Below are 23073 nucleotides of genomic sequence, written 5' to 3' on the forward strand. Positions count from 1 at the left end.
AAGTCATGAAAATACAGAAAAATCTTTAAATGAGAAGGTGTGTCCAAACTTTTGGTCTCTACTGTATATATACACACACACAGTGGGGAAAATAAGTATTTGATACACTACCGATTATGCAAGTTTTCCCACCTACAAAGAATGCAGAGGTCTGTAGTTTTTATCGTAGGTACACTTCACCTGTGAGACCGAATCTTGAAAAAAAAATCCAGAAAATCACAGTTTGATTTTTACATAATTAATTTGAATTTTATTGCATGAAATAAGCATTTGATAGAAAAACAGAACTTAATATTTGGTTCATAAACCTTTGTTTGCAATTACAGAGGTGAGACGTTTCCTGTATTTCTTGACCAAGTTTGCACACACTGCAGCAGTGATTTTGGCCCCCTCCTCCATACAGATCTCCTCCAGATCTTTCAGGTTTCGGGGCTGTCCTTGGGCAACATTGAGTTTCAGCTTCCTCCAAAGATTTTCTATTGGATTCAGGTCTGGAGACTGGCTAGGCCACTCCAGGACCCTGAAATGCCTCTTACGGAGCCACTCCTTAGTTGCCTTTGCTGTGTGTTTCGGTTCACTGTCATGCTGGAAGACTCAGCTATGACCTATCTTTAATGCACTTACTGAGGGAAGGAGGTTCTTGGCCAAAATCTCGCAATACATGACCCCATCCATCCTCCCTTCAATACAGTGCAGTTATCCTGTTTACTTGGCGGAAAGCACCCCCAAGCTATGATGTTTCCCCCACCATGCTTCATGGTTGGGATGGTGTTCTTAGGGTTGTACTCATCCTTCTTCTTCCTCCAAACACGGCGAGTTGAGCTAATACCAAAAAAGTTTTATTTTCGTCTCACCTGACCACATGACCTTCTCCCATGCCTCCTCTGAATCATCCAGATGGTCATTGGTGAATTTCAAATGGGTCTGGACATGTGCTGGCGTGAGCAGGGGGCCTTGCGTGCCCTGCAGGATTTTAATCCTTGATGGTGTAGTGTGTCACTAACGGTAATATTTGATACTGTGGTCCCAAGCTCTCTTCAAGTCATTGACCAGGTCTTCCCATGTAGTTCTGGGCTGTTTCCTGACCTTTCTCAGAATCATCCTTACCCCACGAGGCGAGATCTTGCATGGAGCCCCAGATCGAGGAAGATTGACAGTCATCTTGTGCTTCTTAAATTTTCTAATAATTGTGCCAACAGTTGCCTTCTCACCAAGCTGCTTGCCTATTGTCCTGTAGCCCTTCCGAGCCTTGTGTAGGTCTACAATTTTGTCCCTGGTGTCATTAGACAGCTCTTTGGTCTTGGCCATGGTGGAGAGGTTGGAGTGTGATTGATTGAGTGTGTGGACAGGTGTCTTTTATACAGGTAACGAGTTCAAACAGGTGCAATTAATACAGGTAATGAGTGCCAGAACTCTTGCTGATTGTTAGGTGATCAAATATTTATATCATGCAATAAAATGCAATTTAATTATTTAAAAATCATACAATGTGATTTTCTGTTTTTAATTTTAGATTTTGGCTCTCACAGGTGAAGTGTACCTACGATAGAAATTACAGACCTCTCCGTTCTTTGTAGGTAGGAAAACTTGCAAAATAGGTAGTGTATCAAATACTTATTTTCCCCACTGTATATACAAGAGATGAACAGATCTCCCGAAATTCAATTCAAGCAAATTTGCTCAACTCATCGAATAAATCTGGTGCAAAGCAAATCTGATGGAAAGGGGTTAAACAACAAAAAAAAGCTGCTTGCTCTCCCTACAGTTGTCCTGCAGCGGCTCCACACTCCCCATCCGATCCTCTGATCAGTTCCTTTTCCTATTGCTTGGCCGGATGGGGGACGGGGAGCAGTGATGGGACAAGTATAGCTAGGGTCGAGGAGAGGTGAGTATAACAGTTGACCGTTTCCCGGCCCTCAGAATCCACAAAAAATAGAAGCCGACCATCATTTTTTCCTGAGTTGACGTGAAGTGAATTAGCTCAAAATTTGGTTTTGCCTAAATCCATGAATTTTGGAAAATTATAGGTGAATTTGATTCATTTGATAAATTTATGATCACAGAAAGGGCTGTGGATTCTGTAAGCCAAACCTCCGACTCCTCATTTCCATGACACTGATTCCAAATCCGACTCCACGACTCCCTCATACATGGCTCATGTTTAAGTGATAAATTTATTGTATTACAGATTAATCTCAGCTAAAAGTCTAGACCCTTAGATCAGGAATAGGGCAGACATTTATAGGACATTTCATAACTTTCCCAAATTCTTCTGAAAAAATATTCCCCACATACTGCATTGAACCACTGTACCCAATTTATTATATATTTTAGGAGTTGGAGTCGGTCCATTTTATACCGACTACGACTCCAACTCCACAGCCTTGATCATAGAGGGTCCGACTGCTAAGACTCTCACTGATCTCAGGAATGAGGTTCCCTGCGTGAAAGGAGTGGTAGTGAGCATATGTGAAAACTGCTCCATTCACTGTCTGTAGGAGTGGTGGTCGCACATGCTCAGTGCCACTCCATTCACACTATAGGATTTTCAATGCTTGTTCTCTGGATCGGTTGGGGGCTCATGCATTGTTCAAGTGATAAATTTGTTTGAGACAACCCCTCTAAGCTGCAAATGAACAATCTTGAAGTTGCTTTGTCGGAAGCTTGAAAAATGGGACCAAATTGTAATGAGTAGATGATGGGGTCAGTGCATCTCCAAAAACTGCAGGTCATGTTGGATTCTCCCGGAATAAAGGGGTTAGTACCTAACAAAGGGGGTCAAAGGAAGGGCAACTATTAAGGGCATTAAAGAGAGTAAATACTACCCCATCTGATCTGATCTCACAGAGGAGATAGTGTAGAGCAACTTAATGCAATGGAAGATGGTGGTCTGGTCTAATGAATTTGACGTCACATTGATGTGTGGGGTCCATAATGCTATTATTTTCTGGTCGGTGGAGGTCTCACTACTGGAATGGAGGATTATTTTTTAGAGAATATGAATAGAAGTAAAACAAAGGGTACAAGATATTTAGGAACAGATGTGTATAAGTGCGTAGGTTAGATTGGAACCTGTATGTAAAAGCTTAGATACATTGTGCACTACGGAACAAAGATTCTGGACTAAAGAGCAGGAACAAGAGGTATCATTTGTGCAAGTGTAATAAAGTATGAAACTATTTTTGATAGACCATTTTCTGTAGTGCAAATGTAAAATATGCATTTTTAAGACCTTTTTTTAATAGTATTAAATGTTAATGCCTGAGGTTAAAGAACAACAAGTTTAGAGTATAGGTGCAGCATGAGAGGAGACTTGGAGTCTGGCTTTTGTTTTGTTTAGGCATTACCATACATAAAGTATGCAATACAATAATCACCTAGTTTTTAGTGAAGTGGTTATGGGTGAAATGTTCCTTAATCCTTATTTAGGAAGGTGTTATTGAATCTCAATTCCTCTGGATGACCCTTCTTCACCCGTAGCTCAAGTTTCCAATTGTCCAGGTATTTTTTTTTTTTTTTAGAATGTTCTGAAATGGGAACTAATTAGTACAACATCATCTCCTCGCCGGTAGCCCATGTGGGGATATCTCCAAAAACAGTTTGGGGGCTGTTTTTGGAGATGCCAGACCTGACATAGTGAGACACATACCCTGCCTAATACATTTAGAGGATCTGTGTGTCTGTCAGGAGGTCTATGCCACAAATCCTACTTTCACTCATCCTGAAGGCAGATGTCCCAGAACCGTCGGTACATTCCAGCTTTTACACCTGTGTCCAGACGCACCTTATAAATCCTGCATATCGCCACTCGCGTCTTGCTAGACTGTGGCGATGAATACTCTCTGTGCAAAGGGTTTTTCATCAAAGATGGCGTTGTTCGTGAAGGTTAAACCTTTTGCACTTTGCTCCTCGGGTTATGAATGGACAGATAGGCTTCATGGACTTTTCTAACGCGGGTGCAAATATATCTTCATATGGAACGTCAGTTATCAAAACCAGATGTGCCAAGCGGAACATTTCACAGACATTAATAACATTACTTACCTGTAAGTTCTAAGCTGAGTTTAACTGCTCTCGATCAGTGCCAGAAGTAACTGCCAATAAACTGCCAAGCATCGGCTGCTGGCAAGACTTACGCTTGGTAAGATTATGCTAGCACAGAACATTACAGTATCGATTCAGGAGAAACACCACCGCAAAGCTCTTTGATGGGGACTTCAGTGAAACATATAATTACATTCTCTAGATATGTATTTAACGCTCTGTATGGATTATGGATTCTGAACAAGGAATGTATGTATTATGTGATACAAAAAAGCTGCTATTTTTCATGCCGCCTGCGTGCGATCTGTGGGGTCAGGATTGAAACCGGTGCCAAGTTCGTGAGCAATCCATGGGACTGTTGAAATCTACGTAGTGCTGGGTTTCATTGGGCGGTTAGCTTGCAATCTATGCGGACCCCTTATTATATTGGCATCTCAGATTTTTTTTGCAATTGGTTAATAATTATTTCTGATCTTCGGGAAGAGATTTTGGCGTAAAAGTCAATAAAGATGATTTCCACCTTAGTGCTGTTCATACATGGACAGAGGTAGTAGCATATTTTTATGACTTCTAAATCCTGGACTATTATACTTTATTGGGTTTCTGATCAAGGATTGAAATAATTTTTTTCCTAGCCACCAAGTAAGGGATGTCACAACCGCTCATACTGGTAGCAATCAGGGCTGTGGAGTCGGAGTCGTGGAGTCGGAATCCGAGACCATTTTGGTGGAGTCGGAATCGGAGTTGTTATAAAATGGACCGACTCCAACTCCTATAATATATTATAAATTGGGTACAGTAGTTGAATGCAGTTTGTGGGGAATATTTTTTCATAAGAATTTGGTAAAGTTATGAAATGTCCTATAAAGGTCTGTCCTATTCCTGATCTAAGGGTCTAGACTTTTAGCTGAGATGAATCTGTGCTACAGTAAACTTATCACTTAAACATGAGCCATGTATGAGGGAGTCGGAGTTGTGGAGTCAGAGTCTGAGTCAGTGTCATGGAAATTGAGCAGTCGGAGTCGGAGGTTTGGCTTACCAACTCCACAGCCCAGGTAGCAATAGTAACATACATAGTAACATAGTTTTTAAGGTTGAAGGAAGACTAAGTCCATCTAGTTCAACCCATAGCCTAACATGTTGATCCAGAGGAAGGCAAAAAAAACCCCATGTGGCAAACACTAAGCTCCACATTGGGGAAAAAAAATCCTTCCCGACTCCATACGGCAATCAGACTAGTTCCCTGGATCAACGCCCTATCAAGGAATCTAGTATTTATAACCTGTAATATTATACTTTACAAGAAAGTCATCCATGCCCTTCTTAAATTTTAACAGTGAATCACTCATTACAACACCATGCGGCAGAGAGCTCCATAGTCTCACTGCTCTTACAGTAAAGAATCCGCGTCTGTGATTATGATTAAACCGATAGATGTCACCGATGTATCCCCAAACCCATTGGGATCCTTCTTGTAGTAGTCACTATAGCATTGGATACAAAACCGAAAAAATGAGCCGGAGCATAAGTTGGTATACATGTGACATATAGAAGTATGTTCACACTGTGGCCATTTAACAGCAAAAACTTAAGATAGAAACAAAATGAGAATATACTGTTCTGTACTTAAGTTAATAGTAATAGTACATACAGTACAGACCAAAAGTTTGGACACACCTTCTCATTTAAAGATTTTTCTGTATTTTCATGACTATGAAAATTATACATTCATACTGAAGGCATCAAAACTATGAATTAACACATGTGGAATTATATACTTAACAAAAAAGTGTGAAACAACTGAAAATATGTCTTATATTCTAGGTTCTTCAAAGTAGCCACCTTTTGCTCTGATGACTGCTTTGCACACTCTTGGCATTCTCTTGATGAGCTTCAAGAGGTAGTCACCGGAAATGGTCTTCCAACAATCTTGAAGGAGTTCCCAGAGATGCTTAGCACTTGTTGGCCCTTTTGCCTTCACTCTGCGGTCCAGCTCACCCCAAACCATCTCGATTGGGTTCAGGTCTGGTGACTGTGGAGGCCAGGTCATCTGGCGTAGCACCCCATCACTCTCCCTCTTGGTCAAATAGCCCTTACACAGCCTGGAGGTGTGTTTGGGGTCATTGTCCTGTTGAAAAATAAATGATGGTCCAACTAAACGCAAACCGGATGGAATAGCATGCCGCTGCAAGATGCTGTGGTAGCCATGCTGGTTCAGTATGCCTTCAGTTTTGAATAAATCCCCAACAGTGTCACCAGCAAAGCACCCCCACACCATCACACCTCCTCCTCCATGCTTCACGGTGGGAACCAGGCATGTAGAGTCCATCCGTTCACCTTTTCTGCTTCGCACAAAGACACGGTGGTTGGAACCAAAGATCTCAAATTTGGACTCATCAGACCAAAGCACAGATTTCCACTGGTCTAATGTCCATTCCTTGTGTTCTTTAGCCCAAACAAGTCTCTTCTGCTTGTTGCCTGTCCTTAGCAGTGGTTTCCTAGCAGCTATTTTATCATGAAGGCCTGCTGCACAAAGTCTCCTCTTAACAGTTGTTGTAGAAATGTGTCTGCTGCTAGAACTCTGTGTGGCATTGACCTGGTCTCTAATCTGAGCTGCTGTTAACCTGCGATTTCTGAGGCTGGTGACTCGGATAAACTTATCCTCAGAAGCAGAGGTGACTCTTGGTCTTCCTTTCCTGGGGCGGTCCCCATGTGAGCCAGTTTCTTTGTAGCGCTTGATGGTTTTTGCAACTGCACTTGGGGACACTTTCAAAGTTTGTCCAATTTTTCGGACTGACTGACCTTCATTTCTTAAAGTAATGATGGCCACTCGTTTTTCTTTACTTAGCTGCTTTTTTCTTGCCATAATAAAAATTCTAACAGTCTATTCAGTAGGACTATCATCTGTGTATCCACCTGACTTCTGTACAACACAACTGATGGTCCCAACCCCATTTATAAGGCAAGAAATCCCACTTATTAAACCTGACAGGGCACACCTGTGAAGTGAAAACCATTTCCGGTGACTACCTCTTGAAGCTCATCAAGAGAATGCCAAGAGTGTGCAAAGCAGTCATCAAAGCAAAAGGTGGCTACTTTGAAGAACTTAGAATATAAGACATATTTTCAGTTGTTTCACACTTTTTTGTTAAGTATATAATTCCACATGTGTTAATTCATAGTTTTGATGCCTTCAGTGTGAATGTACAATTTTCAAAGTCATGAATATACAGAAAAATCTTTAAATGAGAAGGTGTGTCCAAACTTTTGGTCTGTACTGTATCAATAACATAGGGGACTTAGTAAACTCAAAAAAAGCATAAAAGCCATCTCACCACGACAAGATGTACCCCAACAGGGACGGTCCTATCCTCTAGTATTAAAACCTTACCTTGAGTCAAACAACCTCAATGTAGATGGGGGCAGAGCAGGACTGAGGCTCATAGGCATGGGAAGCTATATTAATTAATTACCTTAGCTCAAAAAAGGGGGCAACGCTCCTGTTTGTATGAAGTACAAGAAATTACAGCAAAACCAAAGAAATGAGCCGAAGCATAAGTTGATATATGTGCAACGTATAGGAGCATGTTCACACTATGGCCATTTACCAGACAAAACGTAAGATAGAAACACAATGAGCATATATCCTGCTGTAAGTAATTAGTAATAGTACATGTAAATAACATTGGGTACTTAGTAAACACTGTTTTTGATCAAAAAGGCGTCAAAGCCTTCCCACCACGACAATGTGTACCCAATCGGGATAGTCCTATCCTCTAGTATTAAAATCTCCCCTTGCGTCAGATGACTTCAATGTAGATGGGGGCACCTAGGCATAGGAAGCTATCTAAATGAAATATCTAGCTAAAAAAAAGGGGGCCACACCCCTGTTTGTACAAAGTACAAGAAACTACAGAAAAACCAAAGAAATGAGCCTACATTGGTATATATGCAACATATAGGAGCATGTTCACACTATGGCCATTTAACAGGCAAAATGTAAGATAGAAACACTATGAGCATAAACCGTGCTGTAAGTAGTAATAGTATATATAAGTAATATATTACTAAACACTGTTCTCAATCAAAAAAATAAAAAAAAAAGCATGAAAGCCATCCCACCGCAACAAGGGGTACCTAATTTGGACAATCCTATCCTCTAGTATTAAAACCTCACCTTGTATCAGATGACCTCAATGTAGATAGGGGCAGAGCAGGACCGAGGCCCAACTGTTCAGGCCCCCCCCCCAGTCATGGGAAGCTATATAAATGAAATACCTAGCTCAAAAGAGTGGGCTACCACACCCCTGTTTGTACAAAGTGCAAGAAATTACAGCAAAACCAAAGAAATGAGCTGAAGCACAAGTTGGTATACATGCAACATTTAGTAGCATGTCCACGCTGTGGATATTTTACTGACAAAATGTAAGATAGAAACAAAATAAATACATACCCTGCTGTAAGTAATTAGTAATGGTACATGTAAATAACATTGGGTACTTAGTAAACACTGTTTTTGATCAAAAACTCGTCAAAGCCTTCCCACCACGACAAGGTGTACCCCAATCGGGATGGTCCTATCCTCTAGTATTAAAATCTCACCTTGCGTCAGATGACTTCAATGTAGATGGGGGCAGAACAGGACCAAGGCATAGGAAGCTATCCAAATGAAATATCTAGCTAAAAAAAAGAGGGCCACACCCCTGTTTATACAAAGTACAAGAAACTACAGCAAAACCAAAGAAATGAGCCAGATCCTAAGTTGGTATACATACAACTTATAAGAGCATGTTCACACTGTGGCCATTTTACAGAAAAAACTTATGATAGAAACAAAATGAACATAAACCCTGCTGTAAGTAAATAGTAATAGTACATGTAAATAACATAGGGATTAGTGTTGAGCGAGTATGTTCTGTCCGAGTATGCTTGGGCCGAGCTCCGAGTATTTACAGCTGCTCGGTGATATGGTTGAATCACTCCCGTGTGCATGATTTGCAACTGTTTGACAGCTTTATTACATGTGAGGAATGTGTAAGAAATAGACATTCCTTACATGTATTAAAGCTGTCAGTCGCAAATCATGCACACGGGAGCGATTCAACCATATCACCGAGGAGCTATAAATACTCGGAGCTCGGCCCGAGCGTACTCGGCGAAAGGGTTATCAGAACATACTCGCTCAATGCTACATAGGGTACTTAGTAAACACTGCTTTTGATCAAAAATCGGGCTCTGAAGAGCACAGTCCTGAATGTAGCAGACAATTTTTTTGCAAATTAGACAACCCCATTTAGCTGGGTCCTCTGTTCAGGTTCCTTGTGCCTTGGTCAGAGTGGAAAGACGTTACAAAGAGTTTCTCTCTCTTAACGACCTGTTCGGTCCAGCATTATTCAGGCAAACCATTGATGTAAATGGCTATTGTGTAATGCTCAATTTTGCTTCTGGTAGTACTGCAGGAGGGTCTGCTGATCATCATCCTTCTTTGATTTTTGGGACCAAGTACATGATCCGCGGGGCTGTGGACCCCATGAATTGGTGGAGCCTTGGGTTTTTAACATGTTGAAGGATATTAATTTGCACCAAATCTCAGAGAGCTCTACAATAAAACTCTGACTTTTTAGGTCAACTTGTGACAGCTTCTTGGTCTTTAAGAGGACCTCTTGGCCACTCAGCAATGCTGGAGAAGGCTATATCAAGCCTATTACCCTTGTAGCCCCACTGGAACATAAAGACTCTAGCAGGATCTCTCTTGTTGCCGTGTGGAGCCACCTCTAGTATACCCTCATTCCCTATTACAGGAGGCCGTTTAGAAGGCATATTTGTACTCCCAATAGTCTAGACTTCATAGGTCATCGTGTGGGTACTATCTGTTACTTTCTCGAAAAATTGGTTCAAAGTTAAAAAGTATTCAACAAACTTAAACCACCTTATAGTGCTCAAATAGTGCCATATAGTATCTTTTTATTCCTTTTTTTTTGCTCCATCCACAAACAACTAAGATGATCTGTCAGCATCTTGTGAAGTTTCTACTTTATTGTGGGCCACCACCTTCAATACTCATGTTGCTGATTGTGATGTTATGGTGTGATGGTTGCCCCCAATAATGGTTAGAGGTTCCCAGTGTAATTACTCTCTTTTAAATAACACGCATACTTTCAGGGGTAACTTTTTTTTATACATGTAATTTTGGGATAAAAATCATTTTTGCAATTAAGCCTCAGGAACGCGAGTGTTGACACCGCTGGAACGGCGCCGGCGCGGGAGGTGAGTTTAAGCTTTTTTTTATTTTATTGGTGCCAAACATTTATATCAAGAAGGGGTTGTCCTAGTAGCTGACAACCCCTTTTAACTAAGAATCCGTCAGCAAGCTCCTTCTTTCTGATCTTTTGTAATGCAATATATGTTTTTTTCTGACCTCCATTGATCTGATGTATGACCACATCAAAGTTCAGCTCAACTTTGATGTGGTCCTAAATCAGCCGAGAGGAACTCAGAAAAAGATAAAATCGGGACAAACTATATTTTCAAAACGAGCTTACCAATAGATTCTCAGTAAGCCCAGCGACGTGCAGAGGAAAAAAAAAAAGACCCCGTAAGCGTTGAGCTGCGCAAAATTTTAATCAAGCCCAATTACCAAAATTATTTCCAGTCCCCCAAAAAAAATACATGCAGTAAAGTAGAAAAAATGGTCTTCAAAGTGACTCGTTACCCTTTAAAAGTTTCTATATAAAGTAAGAAGTCCTTCCTATCGTCGGTTTCTATGTTTTAGAAGCCTTCGGATATCATAAAACTCACAGAACCGCCTCACCTGCCGCCTGTTTTCCCGGATCGATAGTTTGCATTTGATTTCACAGCAAATGTTCACACAAGTTACAGGAACGTGTACGCCTGTAGATGCCAAGAAACGCGACAACTCGTCTTCTAAGCTCAGGGGCATTTTAAGGACCACCGGCCCGTTTCACACTGCACTTACTTTCCCGTAATGAACCTGCCCCACTCCCCGGTCGGAAACGTCTGCCTTCCAGATTTTCCCACGCAGCACTATCACAGCGATAACCAGCCGTCCAGCTGCGAGGAAGCTTTAGATAAATATTCACAATGGTACAACTGGGACATTTGACTTTTTATTTTTTCCCCCCAAACTTCGAGAGTTTTGTTTTAAAGAATTTATAAGTTCCATTTGCATCCAAGTATCATTTTAAGGATAGCGAGCTTAAATAATGGAGGCATGGGGGAAATATAATATTACGATAATGTTCTTTGGTGCGGTTTGGAAGGTTTAGAAAACATTTGGAAACATTTTTCTCATAAAGTCACTTAACTATTAAAGTGTTATCATAGCCTTTCCTCTCGTACTTTTTTGTTAAGCAGCGTCTCCACACGTATGGACGGGAAGGGATGGTGGGGGGGAGGGGAAGGCGAGCAACGATCCTGATTAGAAGGATTTCCATAAAAACAGGAAATTGCATTCTTTTAGTATCCTTGCATTAATTTAATACAAAAAAGATGCCACCAAATAATGACGAGGTGAATTAAGGGTACGGTATCGGTTTACAGCTAATGCCCTTAAATGCTCACCATTATCCCGTTCCACCGAGTTATCTGTGATCTCGGCTCCTTTGAACATATTTTATGCTTTGCAGGGAGAAGAACTTGGTAATATCACTGTTTTAATGGAAATCTGTCATTACTAATGTACACGTAGGATGGAAGGTAATACGAAGTGCTGAGACAAATGATTAACTGCCCTTAGCACCGCCACAAGCCCAATCATTCTGGATAAATGACCTAGCCAACATTTTTTTCCCCTTTATTTCACAGTTAAAAGGAATCTTTTACCGTGTTTCTGCCACTTAATCTGAGAGCAGCATGATGTAGGGGCAGAGACCCTGATTCCAGCGATGTGACACTTACTGGGCTACTTAGTGTAGTTTTTAAAAAATCACAGTTTACTCAGCAGGAGATTATCACTAGAGGACTACTTTGCTTACTACCAGGTAGTCGAGCCAAGCCCCTACCTCTGATTGGCAGCTCTCTGCCTATGCGCAGTGTACTCAGAAAGCAGCCAATCAATGATAGGGGCGGGGTTATACAGACCACAGCATTCAGAGAACTGCTAGATCTGTAGCAGAAGAAATTGTTTTTAATCAAAACTGCATCAACCAGTAAAATAAGTGACACATCACTGGAATCAGGGTCTCTGCCCCTACATCGCGCTGTTCTTAGATACGGTAATGATAATTATTTTCTATAGTGCGTACATATTCCTCAGCACTTTACAATTCAGACGGAGTTTGAACAAACAAGATAAAACATTACAAAGTAACGCATACCAAGACGAGTGAGGGTCCTGCTCGCAAGCTACAATCTATGATGAAGTAGGAGGACACAAAAGGTAAATATAAAGTGCTTGCCATGTAAGGCCCAGCCATCACTATTCTATTTATTAGGGGTATTCAAAAAACGCTGCATGAACCGGTCACCAACCAGTATCTGTACAGATATAAAGTGCTACTGAGTGCATGGAAGAAATCAGGGGATAGTTCGATTAGTTAGGTAAAGTGATAGCTCAGTCTTAAGAAATGTGTTTTTAGGGCACGCTTAAAACTGTGGATACTGGGAATTAATCGTATTGTCCGGGGTAGTGCATTCCAGAAAACTGGTGCAGCACAAGAGATGTCCTGCAGACGGGATGGAGAAGTTTGAATTATAGAGAATGTTGGTCTTAGGTCACTAGCGGAATCGAGAGGACCGGTCGGGTGGTAGACAAGAGATGAGGGAGGTGATGTTGGGCGGTGCAGAACTGTAGAGAGCTTTGGATGAGCAACCAGTGCAATAGTTGGCACAGGGTGGAGGCATCGGTGTAGCTGTTGGACATAACTATGATCCTTGCTGCTGCATTCATGATAGATTGGAGAGGGAAGGGTTTAGCAAGAGGGAGACCAATCAGTAGAGAGTTGCCATAGTCCAGGTGAGAATGAATCAGAGCAACAGTAAGAGTTTTTGTAAGAATCATAGAATCATAGAATGGTAGAGTTGGAAGGGACCTCCTGGGTCATCTGGTCCAACCCCCTGCTCAAAGCAGGATTCACTAAATCATCTCAGACAGATGTCTGTCCAGCCTCTGTTTGAAGACGTCCATTGAAGGGGAACTCGCCACCTCTCGTGGCAGCCTGTTCCACTCATTAATCACCCTAACTGTCAAAAAGTTTTTTCTAATATCTAATCTGTGTCTCCTCCCATTTAGTTTCATCCCATTGCTTCTAGTCTTTCCTTGTGCAAATGAGAATAAAGATGATCCTTCTACAATGTGACAGCCCTTGACATATTTGTAGACAGCTATTAAGTCTCCTCTCAGTCTTCTTTTTTGCAAGCTAAACATTCCCAAATCCTGCAACCGTTCCTCATAGGACATGGTTTGCAGACCAGTCACCATTCTGGTCGCTCTTCTCTGAACTTGCTCCAGTTTGTCTATGTCTTTTTTAAAATGTGGTGCCCAAAACTGTACACAGTATTCCAGATGAGGTCTGACCAAAGAGGAGTAAAGACCGATAATGACTTCATGTGATCTAGACTGTATGCTTCTGTTAATACATCCCAGAATTGTATTTGCCTTTTTTGCTGCTGCATCACACTGTTGACTCATGTTCAGAGTAGCTAATACCTTTTGACAGATGCCCCTTTAAATATTTTTTTTTATTATGTGGAGAGAAAATGAGTAAAATCTCTTAGCCAGGCTTTAATTTAAAATTTATTATTATTTTTAGTGGGTAGAATTTTTTTTTTTTTTTGGGGTTTTAAGATAAGAAGAAAATAGTATATCTTAAAGGGATAATTCCAGAAAAAAAGAAAGTCTTGGTGTCTTCTACTTCTACCAAGGTCAATAGTCCTATCTGTTTCTGCTTGAACAAGGGGAACTAAAGACACTTTTGCTCTCCATGTTGGGTATCGAAGAGGTGTTTTCAACAAGCTACTCTGCCTTGGACAAGTGTTTTAGGTACAGAGTTAAGAAGTAATCTGTGTCCAAGAAGGTAGAAGTCCTAGCTAAGACTTTGGTAGTATTCGGAAAGTTGGCTAACAACCAATATGGTGACAGCTAGAGATGCCACGTCAGTTGTCAATCCTAAATGGAAATACGGGCTTGTCCGTCCGGACTGTAATGGTTCCTGGCAGGTCTAGCCTGGGTAGGTGGTACCCTTGTAGTAAATCAAGTCGTCTTATGGGTTATGTACTACGCATTGTGTACTGTTCTACAGATTGTTTAGTGTAATAATTGGGAACATGCAATTGTTTTGCATATAATTATTTTGTTCTGTTCACAAGTCGATGAATTGACTATAAAAGAGAAGCGTAATGTGAACACAGCTGTAGAATCTTACAGTTCATGCTCCGTTATTTTAATTTGGGTCTATTCGGAAGTGGTATCTGAAGGCTACGTCACCTGCTGCTCAACCAAAGTTCGCTAAGAGTCACTGCTATGTCACAACACAATACAAGTGAATAGGATTGCATTGGCCCTCAAGGGTACTCAAGGGACAAACAAATCACAAAAAATCCGACACAGTTGTAGTCGCCACCTTAGCCGCAAGAGTGAGATCAAATCACATTGTGTGTAATCAGGAGAAAAGCCGCTCTCTTAAAGTAAAAGTTTTGGAAATGTTCTTGACTAATTATCCAAGACTGGATCCATTCCCGTTCTTGGTGCTAAACGTATGGCTCACACATGGGACCACCTTGTGCCATTATTCCAGAGTTGCACTAAGTCAAGGGGGTTGTGCTCTGTCACGATTCCACCCTTCCTTGTGTTTAGGATGCAGTTACTGACTGCTCTGCCGTCCAATCTGGTATAGACGCGTGCTGACGTTTGACAGCTCAGTGTCCAGTTTGGTGCAGGGGTGTGCTGAACTGTCTGTGTTTTGATTGACAGCTTGGCCGTCTAATCGGAGACTGGGAGGTGCTGGCTGTCTCCAGGTGTTCCCTGTCCCAGGTGATTGCCCGGCTACTTAGCTGTGCCGTTGGTCCCAGACCTCTGCTAGACGTACATTTATCTGTGTGGTTTGGCTCTCTGTGCCTTGTGTTTTGCTTGTTGATCTTTCATTGCCTGACCTTGGATCTCGTTCTGACCAGCCGTCTGTTTAACCCCTTTGCTCTGATCCACTATCTTCCTGGTGTTCTGACCTCGGACTGTTACGTGACCAAGCCTTTGTCTCTTACACCTATTTATGACATACCCTCCTGGCGTTTGACCTCGGACTCCATGACTATCCCGACTCGCGCCTTGTCCTTTTGAATAGATTCAGCGTCACATGTCGACACTTTTCAGCTGCAAATAGACCCAAAAAGGTGAAGAAGTGCTCCTGAATGGAATTTCTACATTCTTCCTGTGTCTATTTATTTGAATTTTCCCCTGTCTTTCCAAAAACATACTAATCATACTAATAGGTTAATTGGCTTCATATTGAGAATGGGATAGAGTTGTGCAGCTCTCATAGAGAGCAGAGAGTGTGAGGCTATGTGCCCACGATGCAGAAATGAAGCAGAAAATTTCTGCAGCATTTCTGCATCTCCCTGGCAGAAAAAACGCATGCAGATTGTGCATGCGTTTTTCCTGCAGAATACATGCGGATCCACATGCGGGTTCACATGCGTTTCTGCATGCAGATTGACAAGCTCTTTCCAGGCGATAGCATCACTTGGAAAGTGCTTGACAACTAGGTCACACTGTATAAATCCATGCAAACAGCATGGATTTATACAGTGTGAACCGTAAAAATTAAAACAAATAAAGCTATACTCACCCCCGAGGCCCCGGCGTGGCTGCAGCGCTGCTTCCTGGCTGGTTCCCGGCTGCCGGCATATCGCGAGACAGAGCGGTGAAGGGCCTGCGGTCACATGACTGTGACGTCACCGAAGGTCCTTCAGCGCTGCTGGCATTTAGAGAGAAGACGCCGGACAGGTGATTATAAACTTTATTTGTTATTTTATTCTTTTTTTACAGGTACAATGGTACCCAGGTCTGGATGAGAGTCTCCTCTCCTCCAGAACTGGGTACCATCCGCACATAGAGACGCATAGAAGCCGCTTGTAAAAATGTACAGTCGCGGTTTCTGTGCGTCTCAATGCAAGTCAATGGCGGGAGTTCCGCTGCACTTCCGCAAAATTAAATGACATGCTGCGGATTTTTGTACGCAGCATAAACGCTGCGGAAAAATCCGCAGCATGTGCATAGAACATGCGGAATCCCCTTGGGGACCATGGGGTGCGGATTACCTAGCGTTTCACAAGCGTTTCCGCTGCGGAAATTCCGCAGCATAAACGCTTGAAAAACGCTACGTGGGCACACAGCCTTAGAGGAGCTACATACAGAACCTTATCTGCATGTATAGGATATAAAGTAACAATCCTATGTTATCTAAAGTTCCTATAGTGGAGCTGTCACCTGTCATTAAATCCGCCTGTCTTCTAATTATAATGAGATGGCTCTGCTGCCTGTGTCCTAGCCTGTACAACAAAGCAAAAAGGGATCATGAAACCTACAAGGAAAACCCTTTGATTCACAGGTTGTATATAAATAAGTCAAAGTATGTAATATAGTCTTGTGTGCTTCAGTCCCTGACCAGATACAGTGATGGAGGCGAAGAAGATGCACTTAAAATGACATGTCACCAAGTCAAAAGTGGCCTGTTTTTGCTCTTACTTTATTCACCCTGCTCCCCTCAGTGTTCCATTTTTTTTCCGTCATACAATTTCTTAGATATGGACTTTTATATTTAGTGCACCCAATATGGTAATTTTTATGGTGCTTAACAAGGGGTGTGACTCACATGATTCTTTGGGGGTGTGCCTTTAGATTGCTTTGTATAATTACCCTGTGAGAACTGCCCCCTTGTGTCAGGAATTCTGTTGCCTTCTACAGTTTGACCACCAGTGGCCGCTATTCACTTTAATTATTTTGCTGCTGTTTCACTCCTTACCACTGGAGGCTGCTGTTGTGTTCTACAATTGCCCTTTTCCAAGATGGCGGATTCTGAATCTATGGAATCCATCTTGTTTCCTGTTTGGGCCTACTTAAAGCCGCATGGATCTCTCACTCATTGCTTGAGTATTGTGTCTAGCTGTTAGCTTCAGTCTCCAGCTCCTGAACATTCTTACCCAGTCTGTTCTAATTTATCTATGGATTGATTCCTGCAACTCCTTGCTATCACCAAGAACTTCTACTACCGCTTGCTGTTCCTGCTTGTTCTCCTTCGGCCACTGGTTTCCCCACAATACTACGCCAGTATCGTAACACCTTGTGAAGACCATAAATTAGTACTAAACAAAAAAGTCCATATCTCTGGAACTGTACAGCGTATATTAAAAACATGAATACCTGGGGGTGCAGAGGGAATAAAACAAAAGCAAAATTTGGTCATGTTTGACTTGGTGACAGGTTCCCTTTAAAAGTTTTGCTATGTAATCTGAGAGCAGCATGATATAGAGGCAGAGACAATGATTCCAGTGACGTGTCACTTACTGGGCTTTGTTTTGCTGTTTCAGTGCTTTATCAGCAGGAGATTATTACAACAGGACTAGGTGTCTTGTACCTCCTGGTCCAACCACACCCCCACCACCTACTGGCTTCTTTCTGTGTACACCGCTCCGAATTCTGATAGATCTGCAGCGGAGAAAACAGGAATTCTATCACAACTCCTGCACCCAGTAAGCTAAGTGATACGTCGCTGGAATCAGGGTCTCTACCCCTACATCAAGCTGCTCTCAGATTACATAGCAAAAACATGCCACTTTAATAGGTTGGTCACATGATGTGTTCATTTCAATAAACGTTAGACAAAACTGGAGTACCCCTTTAAGTTGTATACACTGGACATTAGCACAAGTAGTAAATCTGCCTAACGCTTCAGTGAAGCAGAGTTGCCGGTTCTCTTGGACCGTGTGTGCTTTAATGTGTTTTCTTTTTCGATGTTGGAACATAACAAGATTTCATAGCAAACATAGCGTATAGAGTGAACTCTCCATCATAACTCAGTATAATTCAGTCCAGAAGAAGAGGTAAACCTTTAATGCAGTCTCTCCTATTAGATAATGGCTTACTGACAGATTTATGGTGCACGATCTCAGCAGAAATCTGTTCCTCAGCCCTGCGTGAGTGACGGGCCGTAAGTGCTCTTGTCATGGAGAGGCTGCGACTTTCTGTTTGAGCCGCATGGCTAGTAGATTTGGCGTCTTATCTGTGTTTTGATTGGGCTGTGACATATAGGCTAAATAAACAGATTTTTTTTCTACTCCGTGCAACACTAATGTCACACTAGAATATCATGATGACAACAAAAAAATATTTGTCACCCCAAAAAAATTGCATTGTATAGTCTAGGGGTAGATCCTGCAAAAATAATAGGCACTTTTTAAAAGAACGTCAACTTTTGCAATCAAATTAGTCCAATTACATCTAAATTGAAAATTGAAGCAACTATGCAATTAATTCAAATTGAAAACGTCCTACTGTTTTTTTGTCCACAGCTCTTATGAAGGCCGATGAGTCTCCATGTTAACATGGGAGCCCAAATAGCTTTATAATAATCAGTGGATAAAGTGGTTAAGGGGTGGATACTATTGTTGTCACGGCACTGTTGTAGGATATCCCGGGGCTACGGGCTCCTTCCCTATCCCTAAAGCTAGGGGCGCCCTAGCTATCCCTGCTCCCTGGATTACTTCTAATGGTGAGGACGCCAGGGCCACGTGCCTTGCTGAGCTCCTAAATCAGCCCTTATCTGTCCCCTCCCCCACCCAGGAAAGTGGGAAGTTGTTGTCTATAAGAATAGACAAACCAGACTAACAAAGGAAGACATACAGGGATAAATGAAAATCACAATCATACAAATATGCACTCACAAACAACAAAGTGGGACACTGGGAAGTAAAGGAAGGAAAAACCAAATAGGAGAGGATGAGGATATGCACTCAGACAAATCACCAAGCAACAGTCTTTAGAACAACACTCCAAACACCTCGTCAAACAACCAACACCTCCAGTCCACACCAGGCAGTTTGGAACTAACACTGGCATCTCTGATTGCCAGAGGCCAGTATATATAGCAGAGGGGAGTGGCCAACACTGAACAGCTGAGACCATCAAAGCAGGAAAGCTTCCAGGAGCTTCAACTGAACAGATTAACCCCTGCATTGTTAGCAGAAACCTGTGCTGTTTAATATGATGGTGAAGTGCTTCTAATCAGTGCAGAAGTACGTGAAGTTAGACACCAAAGTCTTCTGGCCCCTCTCTGTCGCATTTAACCCGTGACAATTGTTTTGCGACACTGGGGTCCAAATCCGATCTGCTTAGGTGGGCCAGACACGTTAGATCAACGGCTTCCAAAGACACAGATTTTGGCAAGCCGGACGAGTATATATTGTGGTGTCTTGACTCCTTTTTGACAGCTGATGTTGGGGGATAGAAGGATCGTTGGACATATTGAATTTCAACATGCCTGGACATATTGAATTTCAACATGCTCAATCCTTATGTTCCCGGGGAAATGGTCTCTGACATTTGCTTACTCTCCGTAAATAATACATGCATGATCAGCCATGTGTATGAAGAAGGATGGAGGGGAATCTGAAGTGTTAGCTGTCAAACCGAGAGTTATGCAGCTTGCATGGCCATCTTTGTTTTTCTGATATTTGCTCTGTGTGTTCCCCCAGGATCTTGAGTTTCCTCCTATTTTCCAAAATACATCAATCGTCCTTCTGGCTGATTGTCCTGTGAAATTAGATTGTTAGTCTTCCTGGAAATTGAGACTGGTCAACAATCTCTGTACAGCGCCAGGGAATATGTTGGCACCATATAATTGAATATATCAAACAGCGTAGTTAAAGAAGCACTCCTCCTCCTCCTCCCATCAAAGTTTTTATCCTCTTAGTATATTGCAGTCATCATATTATACAGCACTGTGCACTTACAATTGATGATTTTGCCTTTTTACCCAGATAATTCTTCTCTTTTCTCTGCTCTATGTAGAAACAGGAAGTCTCTTGCCCCTGCATTTAGGACTCCTAACCCAGCTGCTCCCTCCTCCCCGTGCCATGGACTTTTGCAGTGACTCATGAGTCATGCAGGGGAAACTGACCTCCTGTTTCTATATAGAGTTTAGAAAGATTCAGCTAGTCAGTTTTTAATCACGTGATGTCATAGACCTAATGGAAAACAGGAGACTGGATAGAAAGACAAAATGAGCAATTGTAAGTACACAGTGCTATATAATTTGATGATTACAATCTTTTTATGGAAGTGCTGCTTTAAAGATAATGTCCTTATCCCAAAACCAACATACACCATATACGCTGCCGTCGTTTTGGAGCGTCCATCGCCAATCCTTGCATGCAAAAGGGCAAAAAGCTCAGCGGACCCCATTATAAATGAGAGGTGTCCGTCAGGTGTCAGGCCCAGATATGCATTGTGGTTTCTATTTTAACCATGTGCAGACCCTTACCCTTTGTATTAGGGGTCATAATTGGCCCGCCACCTCCCCCCAATGTATTACATCTCCCAATATAACCACTGGCGATCCAAGTTGTGCTCCGGATTGTTCTAATTTTGTGATGGACCAGCACCTCCAATAAATTGTGCTGTCTAATGCTCCGCACTTGCTCATGATCTCATCGCCAAAATAAAAAGGGTTTAAATAGCTCCATTCTGTCAACAGATCGCCCCCCTACCGTACCGTACCAGAGCGCTCCCCGTCCACATTGTTTGCTGGGTTTTTTGGAACGGCCGGATTTGAAACAATGCGCCATAGAGCGCGGAGTCTCCCCTCCTAATTCAGTGTAACACAAACCAGAGCCGGCATCAGAGCTTTAATGTGGTTTCTCTTATTTGAAAATGACATCAGTATCTTTCCATTCTTTTTCTTTTTTTTTTTTTTTTTTTTTTTACTATTTCGTTCCCTCCAAAAATGGTTCACAGATTCAATGTCTGTGCCAGTGCAGGCAACGTGATCCTATAAGAAATTAAAGGAGGTGTTGTATATAAACAGATATATAATGGCAACGGAACACTGCAAATCCTTAAGAGGAGTTTTCCACCATATATATTATGGATGTACTATATTGCAACTTTAACTATTTATTTAAAGGGGTGGTCTGGTTTTAAAAAAATTCTTATCACTCTTATCCCTATCACTAAATTCTTAGTACTATTTAGGTAATGCTAAATTAAAGGGATTGTCCAACCCTATGCCTATTGTAAGACTAAAGGAGTAAGCGCACCCATACACATTAGACAGACCTCCCGATAAGGATCCGGAATATCCTATTTCAGATTATCGATCCTTTTGTTGTCAGTGAGATAAGCTGCTGCCAGAGGAGTCTGGCAGTGGCTCTCTCGGAGACTTTGTAGGAGTTGGGAGAGATGGCTACTGGACAAACACCCCCCAATCCATCGCTGCCTACAGTGTAAGCGGCCCCCAATACTCACCTTGTTGCTCCTGTGATTATGCTTCCCTGATCCCTTCTCTGCTTCTCAGGCTCCAGTCTGCAGTCAACACTACATATTGATTGGCTGCAGTGGTGAAATCAGTCGTATTGAGACTTCACCATGCTAGTGATTGGCTGCAGCGGTCACGTGTCGACATTCAATATAATTTCTGGAGCCAGGTAATTGTAGACTGGGTAGGCGACCACGACCAGGAAAGCTTTAGGCAGGGTTGGAGTGGGATTTCTTAGTTGAGTAACGAGAGGCAATATCCCGAAAAACACCGTGTCTGCAAATTGAGATTCTGATTGGGCTTTTATCCTAAGTCATGTTGCAAGGCTTGTTAAAGGGTGGATATTGAAATAAGCCTAACTTCAGATTTGACCTGGAATTTTAGGTCTGACTGCTTTTACTCACCATGTCCTCTAACTCAACTTGTTTTCACCGCACAACCCATTTATTACCTATCCACAGAATGGGTGATAAATTATTGATCGGTAGAGTCCGACCTCTGGAATTCGCACTGATGGCTACTTTCATCACTGTTAAAATGGAGCACTGTGCATGCTCGACCGCCACTCCATATATTCTCTATGCGGCTGCCCTAACCTTGGCGTTTTCGGACAGCTACATAGAGATAGAATTGTGTAGCGGTCAACCATGTGCACTGTTTCATAAATCAATGGTACACGTGGAAAAAAAAGTTTGTAATATATCTTATCAGAGAAATCAGCTTCTTTCTCTTCCTGAACTGATCTGTCAGTCTCAATTCCGGGGTAAAATCTGTATTCCTTGAAGACAGACTTCATGGCTGAGATAGTAGATGGCAGTTTGTGCCTTTAAAATTCTATGGAGAAGGGAGGAGCTCTCCAAACATTCTGCTGCAGATTCTTTTGAAACAACAGTTACATTTCTCCATAGAACTTTATAAGCACCAACTGTCATCTCCTATCTTAGAAAGGGGAAGGTCTGTATTCATTGAAAGCATATTTTACTTTTGAATTGAGAATTTTGAGAATAAAAAGATCAGTCCAGGAGGAGAAAGAAGCAGATTTCTCTGATAAGATATATTATAATGTTTCTTATTTTCACGTGTACTATTGATTTATGGAAAAAAAAATTAAAACTACGGTTGCTCTTTTTAAAGGGATTGTAAAGATTACAAAAAATGTGATTCTTTTTGCCTCTTTTTGTGTGGGGTATTGTGATTCTACCCCATTCAGGTCCTGAAAAATGGCAGCCATGTTTTTTCGTGCAACATTTCATTGATCAATCACAATCTTCTGATTGTGGGATGTTATTCTTGGAGCCTTCCAAACACCGTGCCGTCGTTCCAGAACTGAAAGGATCAATTTTCAATTGTCCTTTAACCTAAGGAAAGGGTTGGTAAGATATCATGAAGACCCAAAAGAGATGTCAAGACGTGAATGGTTTCTCTTGACTTGCAAATTTATCTAATTCACACAGCTGAAGAAGTTTTCCAGATTATAAAAAATATTTTACATGGGCTCTGACTGGTTAAAAAAAGAATAATATAAGAGTTAGTCAACCACCTA

At 41.8% G+C, this 23073-nt stretch overlaps 1 protein-coding gene across 13 annotated transcripts in view; it reads left to right on the top strand.

Annotated features, from left to right (window-relative positions):
* Window positions 1–23073, top strand: part of GTDC1 (glycosyltransferase like domain containing 1) — a 471831-nt gene that overhangs the window by 132890 nt on the left and 315868 nt on the right. The gene's annotated exons all lie outside the window — the stretch shown is intronic.

Source organism: Phyllobates terribilis, unplaced genomic scaffold (genome assembly GCF_046119375.1).
Source record: "Phyllobates terribilis strain yellow unplaced genomic scaffold, ASM4611937v1 Scaffold_9__5_contigs__length_417890890, whole genome shotgun sequence".
NCBI classification, from domain to species: domain Eukaryota; kingdom Metazoa; phylum Chordata; class Amphibia; order Anura; family Dendrobatidae; genus Phyllobates; species Phyllobates terribilis.